The 11,010-nt window shown below is 44.9% G+C and overlaps 1 pseudogene; it reads left to right on the top strand.

The window, feature by feature from the left end:
• The first annotated feature begins 8,610 nt into the window (after positions 1 to 8,610).
• LOC126958442 (voltage-dependent anion-selective channel protein 3-like) lies at positions 8,611 to 9,551 on the top strand (annotated as a pseudogene).
• The last annotated feature ends 1,459 nt before the right edge of the window (positions 9,552 to 11,010 follow it).

Genomic DNA, 11,010 nt, shown 5'->3' with positions numbered 1-11,010 from the left:
TAGCCTCCATAATTGCATAAGCCAATCCTCCATAATAAATCTCTTTCTATTTGTCTACACACTATATATCCTATTGGCTCTGTTTCTCTGAAGAACCCTGACTAATACTAGCAGCAAAACCTTTTTTCAGATGAAATCATACGAGAAAATCCACTCTGTAATAAGGCTGAGAATGGGCTGCTCTGGCAGAAGCAGGCAGAGGTGGTGGTGACTCAGAAGCACTCTCACCCTATGCTTGTTCCTTCCTCCTCCCTAACACCCCCTGCCCTGGCCACCTCCACCTGCCCCGCGGGGCTCCAGAGTCTGCCATCTTGGAGCCGCCTCTGGAGAAAACTGAGGCTCAGGGAGAGGAAGGACCTGCCCAAATCCCCACAGTGAACGGTGGCAGAGCGGGGTCGACCTGGTAGGCTCCTGGCTCAGTCTCGGGATGGTTCCGGGATGGTTGTCTTGACAGGAGCCTGCTCGTTTATTCACAGTTACAATGCACATTTCTTCAAGAACGGCCGGAGGTATCTGGTTTCCCCCAGTGGTTAAACACCCAGGTGCCCCCAGGTACTAGTTTGGTTTTTAAATTCTGTCCAATTTAAGTTCCCCTATTACCAACATTTCTACTTACTTGATTTGTAAGAAAATCACCTATTGCATGTAGAATGGGTGGACATTTATTGAAATGCAACTGCAATAACATCCCCTGGAAATTCACTTCCTCTCGTTTGCCCCTGTGAGTCTGTCTCAGTTCTCGTTCCTTGTGTTCTGTGCTTTTTCTTCTCTTTTCTTTCTTGCACATTGTGAGTTTTCAATTTTTTTTGAAGAAGCATATTTTAATTTTATTTTTCAGTATTTCAGTTATCTAATTCACTATTTTCAGCTTTTGTCTTTATTAATTTCTTCCTCACAATTTCTTTTTTTTTTTTTTTTTTTTTGAGACAGAGTCTTGCTCTGTCGCCCAGGCTTGAGTGCAGTGACACGATCTCAGCTCACTGCAAGCTCCGCCTCCTGGATTCATGCCATTCTCCTGCCTCAGCCTCCCAAGCAGCTGGGACTATAGGCGCCCACCATCACGCCCGGCTAATTTTTTGTATTTTTAGCAGAGACGGGGTTTCACTGTGTTAGCCAGGATGGTCTCGATCTCCTGACCTCATGATCCGCCCGCCTCGCCCTCCCAAAGTGCTGGGATTACAGGCATGAGCCACCGAGCCCGGTCACAATTTCTTTTTATTTATTTTATTGGGTTTTTTTGTTTTGTTTTGTTTGTTTGTTTTTTGAGATGGAGTGTCGTTCTGTCTCCCAGGCTGGAGTGCAGAGGCAGGATCTCGGCTCACTGCAACCTCTGCCTCCCATGCTCAAGTGGTACTCCTGCCTCAGCCTCCCAAATAGCTGGGATTATGGGCGCCACCACCACGCCCGGCTAATTTTTGTGTTTTTAGTAGAGATGGGGTGTCACCATGTTGGCCAGGCTGGTTTTGAACTCTTGACCTCAAATGATCCGCCCACCTCAGCCTCCCAAAGTGCTGGGATTACAGGCATGAGCCACTGCACCCGGCCTATTTTGTTGTGTTTTAAGTTGAATATTTAATTCATTTATATATATATATATATTCTTTGTTTTGCTTTTTTATTTTTATTTTATTTTGAGACAGAGTCTTGCTCTGTCACCCAGGCTGGAGTACAGTGGCACAATCTTGGCTCACTGCAACCTCCACCTCCCGGGTTCAAGCGATTCTCCTGCCTCAGTCTCCCAAGTAGCTGGGATTACAGGCGTCTGCCACCATGCCTGGCTAATTTTTGTATTTTTAGTAGAGATAGGGGTTCACCATGTTGGCCAGGCTGGTCTTGAACTCCTGACCTCAGGTGATCCGCCCTTCTCTGCCTCCCAAAGTGCTAATATTTCAGATGTGAGCCACCGCGCCTGGTCTTGTTTTGTTTTGTTTTGTTTTGGAGACAGGGTTTCACTCCCATCGCCCAGGCTGGAGTGCAATGGCGTGATCTCAGCTCACTACAATCTCTGCCTCCTGGGCTCTAGCGATTCTCCTGCCTCAGCCTCCTGAGTAGCTGGGATTACAGGCATGTGTCACCATGCCTAGCTAATTTTTATATTTTTAGTAGAGATGGGGTTTTGCCGTCTTGGCCAGGCTGGTCTTGAACTCCTGACATCAAGTGATCTACCTGCCTCGGCCTCCCTAAGTGCTGAGACTACAGGCATGAGCCACCACGCCTGGCCCATTTATATATATTCTTTGTTGTATAATAACAAAAGTCTTTACAGTATGCTATCACCGTATCCCTTAAATGTTGCTCTGAAGTTTTCTCATTTTCATTAATTTCTTTTTAATTTGTGGTTTTAACATTGATTTTTTTTTTTTTTCAAATTGAGACTAGGCCTCATTCTGTCATCCAGGCTGGAGTGCAGTGGCGTGATCACAGCTCACTGCAGCCTCGATCTCCCAAGGCTCAGAGAATCCTCCCACCTCGGCCTTCTGAGTAGCTGAGACTACAGGTGTGCACCACCATGCTCAGTTAATTTTTGTATTTTTTGTAGAGACAGGGTTTTGCCATGTTGCCCAGGCTGGTCTCAAACTCCTGGGCTCAAGTGATCATCCTGCCTCAGCCTCCCAAAGTGCTGGGATTATAGGCGTAAGCCACCATGCCTGGCCGATTTCTTCTTTAACCTAAAACTTATCTATAATAGAAGAGTATTTTTATACTTCTAATGTTTTATTATGTTTTTATGGTTATCTAGGTTTTTTTGTTTGTTTGTCTGTTTGTTTGTTTTTTTGCACTCCAGTGAAATTTCTGAACTCCAAGGATAACATTCTGTACATAAGTTATCTGTTTGTTCTTCCTGGAAGCCAATATTAGATTACTTATGTACCGAATGTTCCCCTTACATCCCCCCCAATATGCCCAAATCTAGTGCCTGTGAATATGTAGGTTACATGGCAAAGGGGAATTAAGGTTTCAAGTAGAATGAAGGTTGCTAATCGGATGATCTTCAAAAAGGGAGATTATCATGGATCATTACACCTGCAGCCACTGGACCCAGTGTCATCACGAGGGTCCCTAACAGTGGAAGACAGAGGCACAGGAGGTCAGAGGGAGATTGCCGATGAAAGGTCAGTGATGCCATGTGAGAGAGACTTAACCCCCATGGCTGGCTTTGAAAACGGCCCCATTCTAAGGGGCCACGAGCCCAAGAATATGGGCAGCCTCTGAGAGAAGGTGGAAGAGGCAAGGAAGCTCACCCAGAGCCTCCAGAAGAATGCACTGGCACCTTGGCTTTAGCCCAGAGAGACCCATGCCAGACTTTTGAGCGCTAGAATCGTAAGATAATAAAATGTGTGTTGTTTGAAGCCACTCGGCTGTTGGTAACTTATGTCAGCAATAGGAAACTGATATGACACTATGTGAAAAAGGGACTCCGACTGGTTACCAGTTTGCTTGCTTGCTCTCTCTCTCTCTCTCTCTCTCCCTCCCTCCCTTCCTTCTCTTCCTTCCCTTCCTTCCCTCCCTTCTCTTCCCTTCCCTTCCCTTCCCTTTCCCTCTTCCTCCCTTTCTCCCTTCCTTCCTTCTTAGACAGGGTTTCGCTCTGTTGCCAAGGCTGGAGTGCAGTGGCTCAATCTTGGCTCACTGCAGTTTTGACCTCCTGGACTCAAGCAATCCTCCCACCTTAGCCTCCCAAGTAGCTGGGACTACAGGCACCTGCTGTCATGCCCAGCTAATTTTTGTATTTTTGGTAGAGACAGCATCTAGCCATGTTACCCAGGCTGCTCTCAAACTCCTGGACTCATGTGAATCCCCTGCCTCAGCCTCCCAAAGTGTTGGAATGATTGGTATGAGCTGCTATGCCCAGCCGACTACCAGATTTCTTATCTGCAATTTGAAACTAGAAGTTTCTAGATCTGAGAAAAGGAGACTGCTAGCCTAAAATCACCTCCTGGCTAAGATATCATTCATGTGGGAGGGCAAAATGAGGCATTTCTACCAGAAATGATTCAGGTGTGTGTCTTTCTAAACTAATCCTCTCTGATACCTCCTAAGCTGTTTTTTGTTTTTTGTTTTTTAATAGCTTTATTGAGATATAATTTACAGGCCATAAAATTCACCCACTTAAGGTATGCCATTCAATGGTTTTATTACATTCACAGAGTTGTGCAACCATCACCACTATCTAATTTTAGAACATTTTCACCACCCACACCCCTGGCAGTGTATTCGTTGGCTCAGGCTGCCGTAACAAAATGCCACAGACTGTGGTTAAACAACAGAAATCGATTTGCTCACAGTTCTGGAGGCTAGATGTCCAAGGTCAAGGTGTCAGCAGGGTTGATCTCTTTTTTTGAGACAGGATCTCACTCTGTCACCCAGGCTGGAGTGCAGTGGTGCAATCTCGGCTTGGCTCACTGCCACCTCTGCCTCCTAGGCTCAAGCAATCCTCCCATCTAAGCCTCACTGGTAGCTTGGACCATAGGGGTGTGCTATCACACCCAGCTAATTTTTGTGTTTTTTGTGGAGATGCAGTTTTGCCATGTTCCAGGCTGGTCTCGAACTCCTGAGCTCAAACAATGCACCCACTTCAGCCTCCCAAAGCGCTGGGATTACAGGCGTGAGCCACTGCGCCCAGACAGTTGGTTTCTGCTGAAGCCTCTCTCCCCACCTTTCAGATGTTGTCTCGTGGCACCCTTACGGGGTCCCTTCCTCTGTCTTACTGTTTCTCTGTGTCTCAATCTTCTCTTCTTATAAGGACAACCATCAGATTTGGATTACGGCACCCTAATCGGCCTCGTTTTAACTTAAATATCTCTTTTCTAAAACTCCTCCTGAATCTCCCTAGAAATCTATTTTGAAGTACTATGGGGTAGCTCAAAGGAGCTTCAACATATGAATTTGGGGCAAGAAAATTCAGTCCATAAGAGGCAATTACTCCTTATTCCCCCAACTACCCTTCAACCGAGACCCAAGCAACCACGAATCACTTTCCATCTCGACGGATTGGATTTGCCTATTCTTGACATTTTATATAAGTGGATGAGACAATATATGGTCTTTTGTGACTGTCTTCTTTCACTTAACAATGTTTTCAACGTTCGTTAATATTGCAGCCTGTATCGGTACTTCGTTCCTTTTTACTGCCAAACAGTATTCCATCGTATGAATATACCAGTCTTGTTTATCCATTCATCTGTTGAGGGACATCTGAGTTGTCTCCATGTTTTTACAACTACGAAAAATGCTTCTGTGAGTATTTGTGTGCAAGCTTTTGTGTGGACTTGCTAGGTCATACTGTTACTCTATGTTGAACCTTTTGAAGAACTGCCAATCTGTTTTTCTGTGTGGCTGAACCACCTTACAATTTTACCAGAATGTATGAGGGTTCCAATTTCTCTATAACATCACTTGTTATTTTCCTTTTTAAAAAATTATAGCCATCCTAGTGGGTGTGAAGTTGTATCTCAATGTAATTTTGATTTGCACTTTCCTAATATCTGATGATGTTCAGCTTCTTTCTAGGTACTTGTTGGCCATTCACATTATATCTTCTATGGGGAAATATCTATTTAGACCCTTTGCTCACTTTTTTTTTCTTTTTTTTTTGAGACAGAGTCTCGTTCTGTCACCCAGGCTGGAGTGCAGTGGTGCAGTATCAGCTCACTGCAACCTCCACCTCCCAGGTTCAACAGATTCTCTCACCTCAGCCTCCTGAGTAGCTGGGACTACAAGTCCGCACCACCACGCCTGATTAATTTTTGTATTTTTAGTAGAGACAGGTTTCACCATGTTGGCCAGACTGGTCTTGAACTCCTAACCTCAAGTGATCCGCCCGCCTCGGCCTCCCAAACTGCTGGGATTACAGGCGTGAGCCACGGCTTTTGCTGACTTTTTAACTGGGCTCTTGTCTTTTATAAAATTTGCAACTTCATGTTGCAATTTTATTCCTAGTATTGGAAGTGGGCTCAGTGGGAGGTATTCGGGTGGTGGGTAGGGGAATCTCCATGAATACATTAATGCCTTCCCGGGGCGGGGGGAGGAGGACTGAGTTGGTTCCTGCTCTATCAGTTCCAGAGAGAGCCAGTTGTTAAAAAGAGCCTGGCCCCTCCCCTCTCTCTCTTGCTCCCTCTCTCGCCCTGTGATCTTTGCACACGTGGGCTCCTTTCACCTTCCGCCATGAATGCAAGCAGTCTGAGGCTCTCACCAGATGCCCAGTCTTCCAGCCAGCAGAGTCATGAGCCACATAAACCTCTTTTCTTTATAAATTATCCAGCCTCAGGTATTCCTTTATAGCAACAGTAAACAGTCAAAACCAGATCTTATCAGATATATGATATTTGCAAATATTTTCTCTCATCTGTGGGTTGTCTTTTCACTTTCTAGATGGTATCATTTGCAGCAAAAGTGTTTAATACTAATGAGGTCCAATTTATTTATTTTTTCTTTGGTCACTTCTGCTTTTGGTGTTATATCTAAAAAGCCTCCGCCTAACTCAAGGTTATGAAGATTGCATGTATGTTTTCTTCTAAGAGTTTTATAGTTTTAGCTCTTATATGCAGGTCTATGATCCATTTTGAGATTATTTTTATGAATGAGGGAAATAAGGTTTCAACTTTCGTCTTTTGCATGTGGATATCTAGTTGTTTCAACACCATTTATTAAAGGCTGTTCTTTAACTTGGCACCCCCATTGATAATCAATTCACTGTAAAGTTAAGAGTTTATTTCTCAACTCTCTATTCTATTTTATTTTTTCTTTGAGATGGAGTCTTGCTCTGTGGCCCAAGCTGGAGTGCAGTGGCATGATCTTGACTCACTGCAACCTCAGCCTCCTGGCTTCAAGTGATTGTCTCGCCTCAGTCTCCCGAATAGCTGGGCATGCGCCACCACAACCGGCTAATTTTTTGTATTTTCAATAGAGATGGGGTTTCACCATGTTGGCCAGGCTGGTCTTGTTTTTTTGTTTTTTTGTTTTTTTGTTTTTTGAGACAGAGTCTCGCTCTGTCGCCCAGGCTGGAGTGCGGTGGCGCAATCTCCACTCACTGCAAGCTCTGCCTCCTGGGTTCACGCCGTTCTCCTGCCTCAGCCTCCCGAGTAGCTGGGACTACAAGCGCCCACCACCGCGCCCGGCTAATTTTTGTATTTTCAGTAGAGACGGGGTTTCACCGTGTTAGTCAGGATGGTCTCGATCTCCTGACCTCGTCATCCGCCCATCTCGGCCTCCCAAAGTCCTGGGATTACAGGCGTGAGCCACCGTGCCTGGCCGGCCAGGCTGGTCTTGAACTCCTGACCTCAGGTGATCCACCTGCTTCGGCCTCCCAAAGTGCTGGGATTACAGGTGTGAGCCACCATGCCCTGCCTGGACTCTCTCTTTTATTCCATCAATGTATATATCTGTCCTTATTCTTTTTCAAGACTGTTCTGGCTAGTCTATGGTCCCTAGAATTTCCAAATGAATTTTAGGATCAGCTTTCTAATTTCTGCACAAAATAAAAGGGGAGCAGCTGGGATTTTGACAGGGATTGCATCGAATCTGTAGGTCAATTTGGGATCTCTTACCATTTTAATAATATTAGCTCTTTCAACCCATAAATGGATATCTTTCCATTTATAGATTTTCTTTAATTTCTTTCAGAGACATTTCATAGTCTTCAGTATACAAGTCTCACACTTTTTTTGTTAAATTCATTCATAAGTATTTTATTCTTTTGATGTCACGTAAATAGAATTGTTCTCTTCATTTTCAGATTCCTCATAGCAAGTCTGTCAAACTACAATTGATGTTTATATGATGATCTTATATGCTTGGACCTTGCAGAACTTGTTTATTAGTTCTGATAGTTTTTGAGTGGGTTCTTTAGGAATTTCTATATGTAAGATAATGTCATCTGAAAACAGAAATGGTTTTACCTGCTTTTGTAACTAAAGTTCTCTTGGAACACAGTGACATCCACTCACATATGGTCTATGGCTGTCTTCAAGCCAAAGGCCGAGGGAAGTAGTTGTGTTCCTGGAACTAAGCCGGGTCTGGCTGCATTTTCTCGAGGCCTAATAATGAGAAGCAGACAAACTAGTAAAGAAGGGAATTGGCCGGGCGCGGTGGCTCACGCCTGTAATCCCAGCACTTTGGGAGGCCGAGGCGGGTGGATCACGAGGTCAGGAGATCGAGACCATCCTGGCTAACACGGTGAAACCCCATCTCTACTAAAAATACAAAAAAAAAAAAAAAAAAAAAAAAAAAAAGCCTGGCATGGTGGCGGGCGCCTGTAGTCCCAGCTACTTAGGAGGTTGAGGCAGGAGAATGGCGTAAACCCTGGAGGCGGAGCTTGCAGTGAGCCGAGATCACGTCACTGCACTCCCGCCTGGGTGACAGAATGAGACTCCGTCTCAAAAAGAGAAAAAAAAAGGAAGGGATTTTATTGCTGTAACCAGATACAGGGAGAAGGCCAGAGATAATTCCACCAGACCAACTCGAAGTGTTACAATTTTCTTAGTGCTTATATAAGTTGGGGTTATGTGCCTATGTGCAGTACAGCATTTGCCTAAGTCTATTGGTAACTAATTTTGTTTCAACTAGAAGGTCAGAGGCAAAAAAATGCTTGCGGGAGACAGGCCCTCGGGGGTGGAGGTCTTTGATTTCGTAAGAGCCTGATAGATTTTTCTAAGATATGTGTAACACACCAACTTACTGTGACCTGGGAAAGGCTGCTAAGGATGTCTTCAACAAAGGATATGGCTTTGGCATGGTGGAGATAGACCTGAAAACCAAGTCTTGTAGTGGAATGGAATTTTCTACGTCTGGTCACGCTTACACTGATACAGGGAAAGCATCAGGCAACCTAGAAACCGAATGTAAGGTCTGTAACTATGGACTTACCTTCACCCAAAAACGGAACACAGACAATACTCTTGGGACAGAAATCTCTGGAGAATAAGTTGGCTGAGGGGTTGAAACTGAGTTTTGATACCAGATTGGTACCGAACACAGGAAAGAAGAGTGAGAAATTGAAGGCCTCCTATAAATGGGATTGTTTTAGTGTTGGCAGTGACGTTGATATAGATTTTTCTGGATCAACCGTCTATGGCTGGGCTGTGTTGGTCTTTGAAGGGTGGCTTGTCGGCTGTCAGATGAGTTTTGACACAGCCAAATCCAAATTGTCACAGAATAATTTCGCCCCGGGTTACGAGGCTGCAGACTTCCAGCTGCACATACATGTGAAGGATGGCACTGAATTTGGAGTTTCTATCTACCAGAAGGTTAATGAGATTGAAATGCCAATAAACCTTGCTTGGACGGGTGGAAGTAACAACACTCGTTTTGGCATTGCTGCTAAGTACAAGCTGGACTGTAGAACTTCTCTTTCTGCTAAAGCAAATAATGTCAGCCTGATTGGACTGGGTTCTACTCAGACCCTTCGACCCGGAGTCAAGTTGACCCTTTATCAGCTTTAATCAATGGAACGAACTTCAATGCAGGAGGTCGCAAGGTTGGCTTAGGATTTGAACTGGAAGTGTAATGTGGTTTGAGGAAAGCATCAGATTTGTCCCTGGAAGTGAAGAGAAATGAACCCACCATGTTTTGGCCTTACAATTCTTCTGTGAAATTTCAAAAGTGTGAACTTTTTATTCTTCCAAAAAAATTGTAATCCTCCCAACACTGAAGTCTAGGGGTTACGAGTCCCTCCTGAGGGGAGGCGCTGGAAGGCATGCCTGGAAGCTGTCATGTTTGTGCCACGTTTCGGTTCAGTTCCACAGTGTTATTAAATGTGTTCCTCGGCGACAGTGTAGTGTCGTGTCAGAGGAGACGATCTGACCCTCCAGTTTGTACCTTGTGTCCTGCATGTTCACACCATTTTTTTCATGACTTTGTAATATATTGGTCTCTGTGCTATTGTGGAATCTTTGATTTTGCATCAGAGTAAAATAAAATAAACCGATCACATTTGGAACATTAAAAAAAAAATGCTTGCTAAGTCTGATTAAGCTGTGCGGGCCCCAGTGCCTTCCAGGCCTGTCTCCTGTAGTACCAGAGTGATTATTTCTATCTTCTATTCTTTACAGCTTGGTCTGGAGAGCTGCCTTAGACTCTCCAATGAATCTATTGAAACAGTTGCCTCTGTTACCTTGACTTGTCTCAGATTATGTTGACCCGAGGCAGGTCCTGGCACTAGGAATGTTAGACTCTATTATTTTGACTTGCTCCAGGTTAGGGAGAGGTCCGTGCAAGGCTTCTATTGACCATATATTTTCTTTCTTGCTTTGATGTCTGAGCACTGATTTCCCTAGGTTTAACTATTTGCTCAGTGTTAAGGCACTGTGGAAATTTGTGTAACTGGGGTGCTGTGCAGGCCTGTCTGTCGACTGTCATGCAGTCCCGTCTGTGTGATTGTCAGGGAGAACTGGCCTGCCACAGTTGTGACAAGACCAAATGGCTTCGAAAAAGCCAAAACTATTTACCAGCTGGTCCTTTGCAGAAAGTGTGCTGACCCTTGTTTTGCGGGAGTGTCTTTTCTGTTTTTCACTGCCTCTAATTAATGTCTTAATTTTGAAATAATGTATTTTATATTCTCAAGATTTGTTTTTTGTTTGTTTTCCAATTGCTCTTATGCAAGATCTTCTTGACTCTCCTGATAACATCTACGATTCTCTACGATTCCCTCCTTTAGACATGCCACATTCTGACTGCTCAGCTGGAGGAGACCAGTGGGGAGGCTGCAGCCTTTAAACTTCCCAACATCCCTGAAATGTCTGCTCACATTCAGAGGCCTGGGCCTTCCAGCCTCATTGCGCATGAAGTGCCGGTGGCTCCCACAAAGGCCTGGCTGCCAGAGTCCCCCCGGTAATTGTGAGACAGCAGGCAGGATAAAGTGACCGGGAAGTTTCTTCCCCAAAGCTGATGGTGAACGGGTCCCCAGGTTGGGACCTGATGACTAGCTGGGAGCGAGGAGAGCTTCTGGCTTTCCCAGGTGTGAGTTGGGTGGGGCCTCCATTCCCGGTGGCCTCAGGGCTCCTGGGAAGGGCACGA

This window comes from Macaca thibetana, chromosome 7, assembly GCF_024542745.1.
Source record: "Macaca thibetana thibetana isolate TM-01 chromosome 7, ASM2454274v1, whole genome shotgun sequence".
NCBI classification, from domain to species: domain Eukaryota; kingdom Metazoa; phylum Chordata; class Mammalia; order Primates; family Cercopithecidae; genus Macaca; species Macaca thibetana.
The sequence above is the reverse complement of the archived record's forward strand: the minus strand, read 5'-3'. Positions and strand labels throughout refer to the sequence as shown.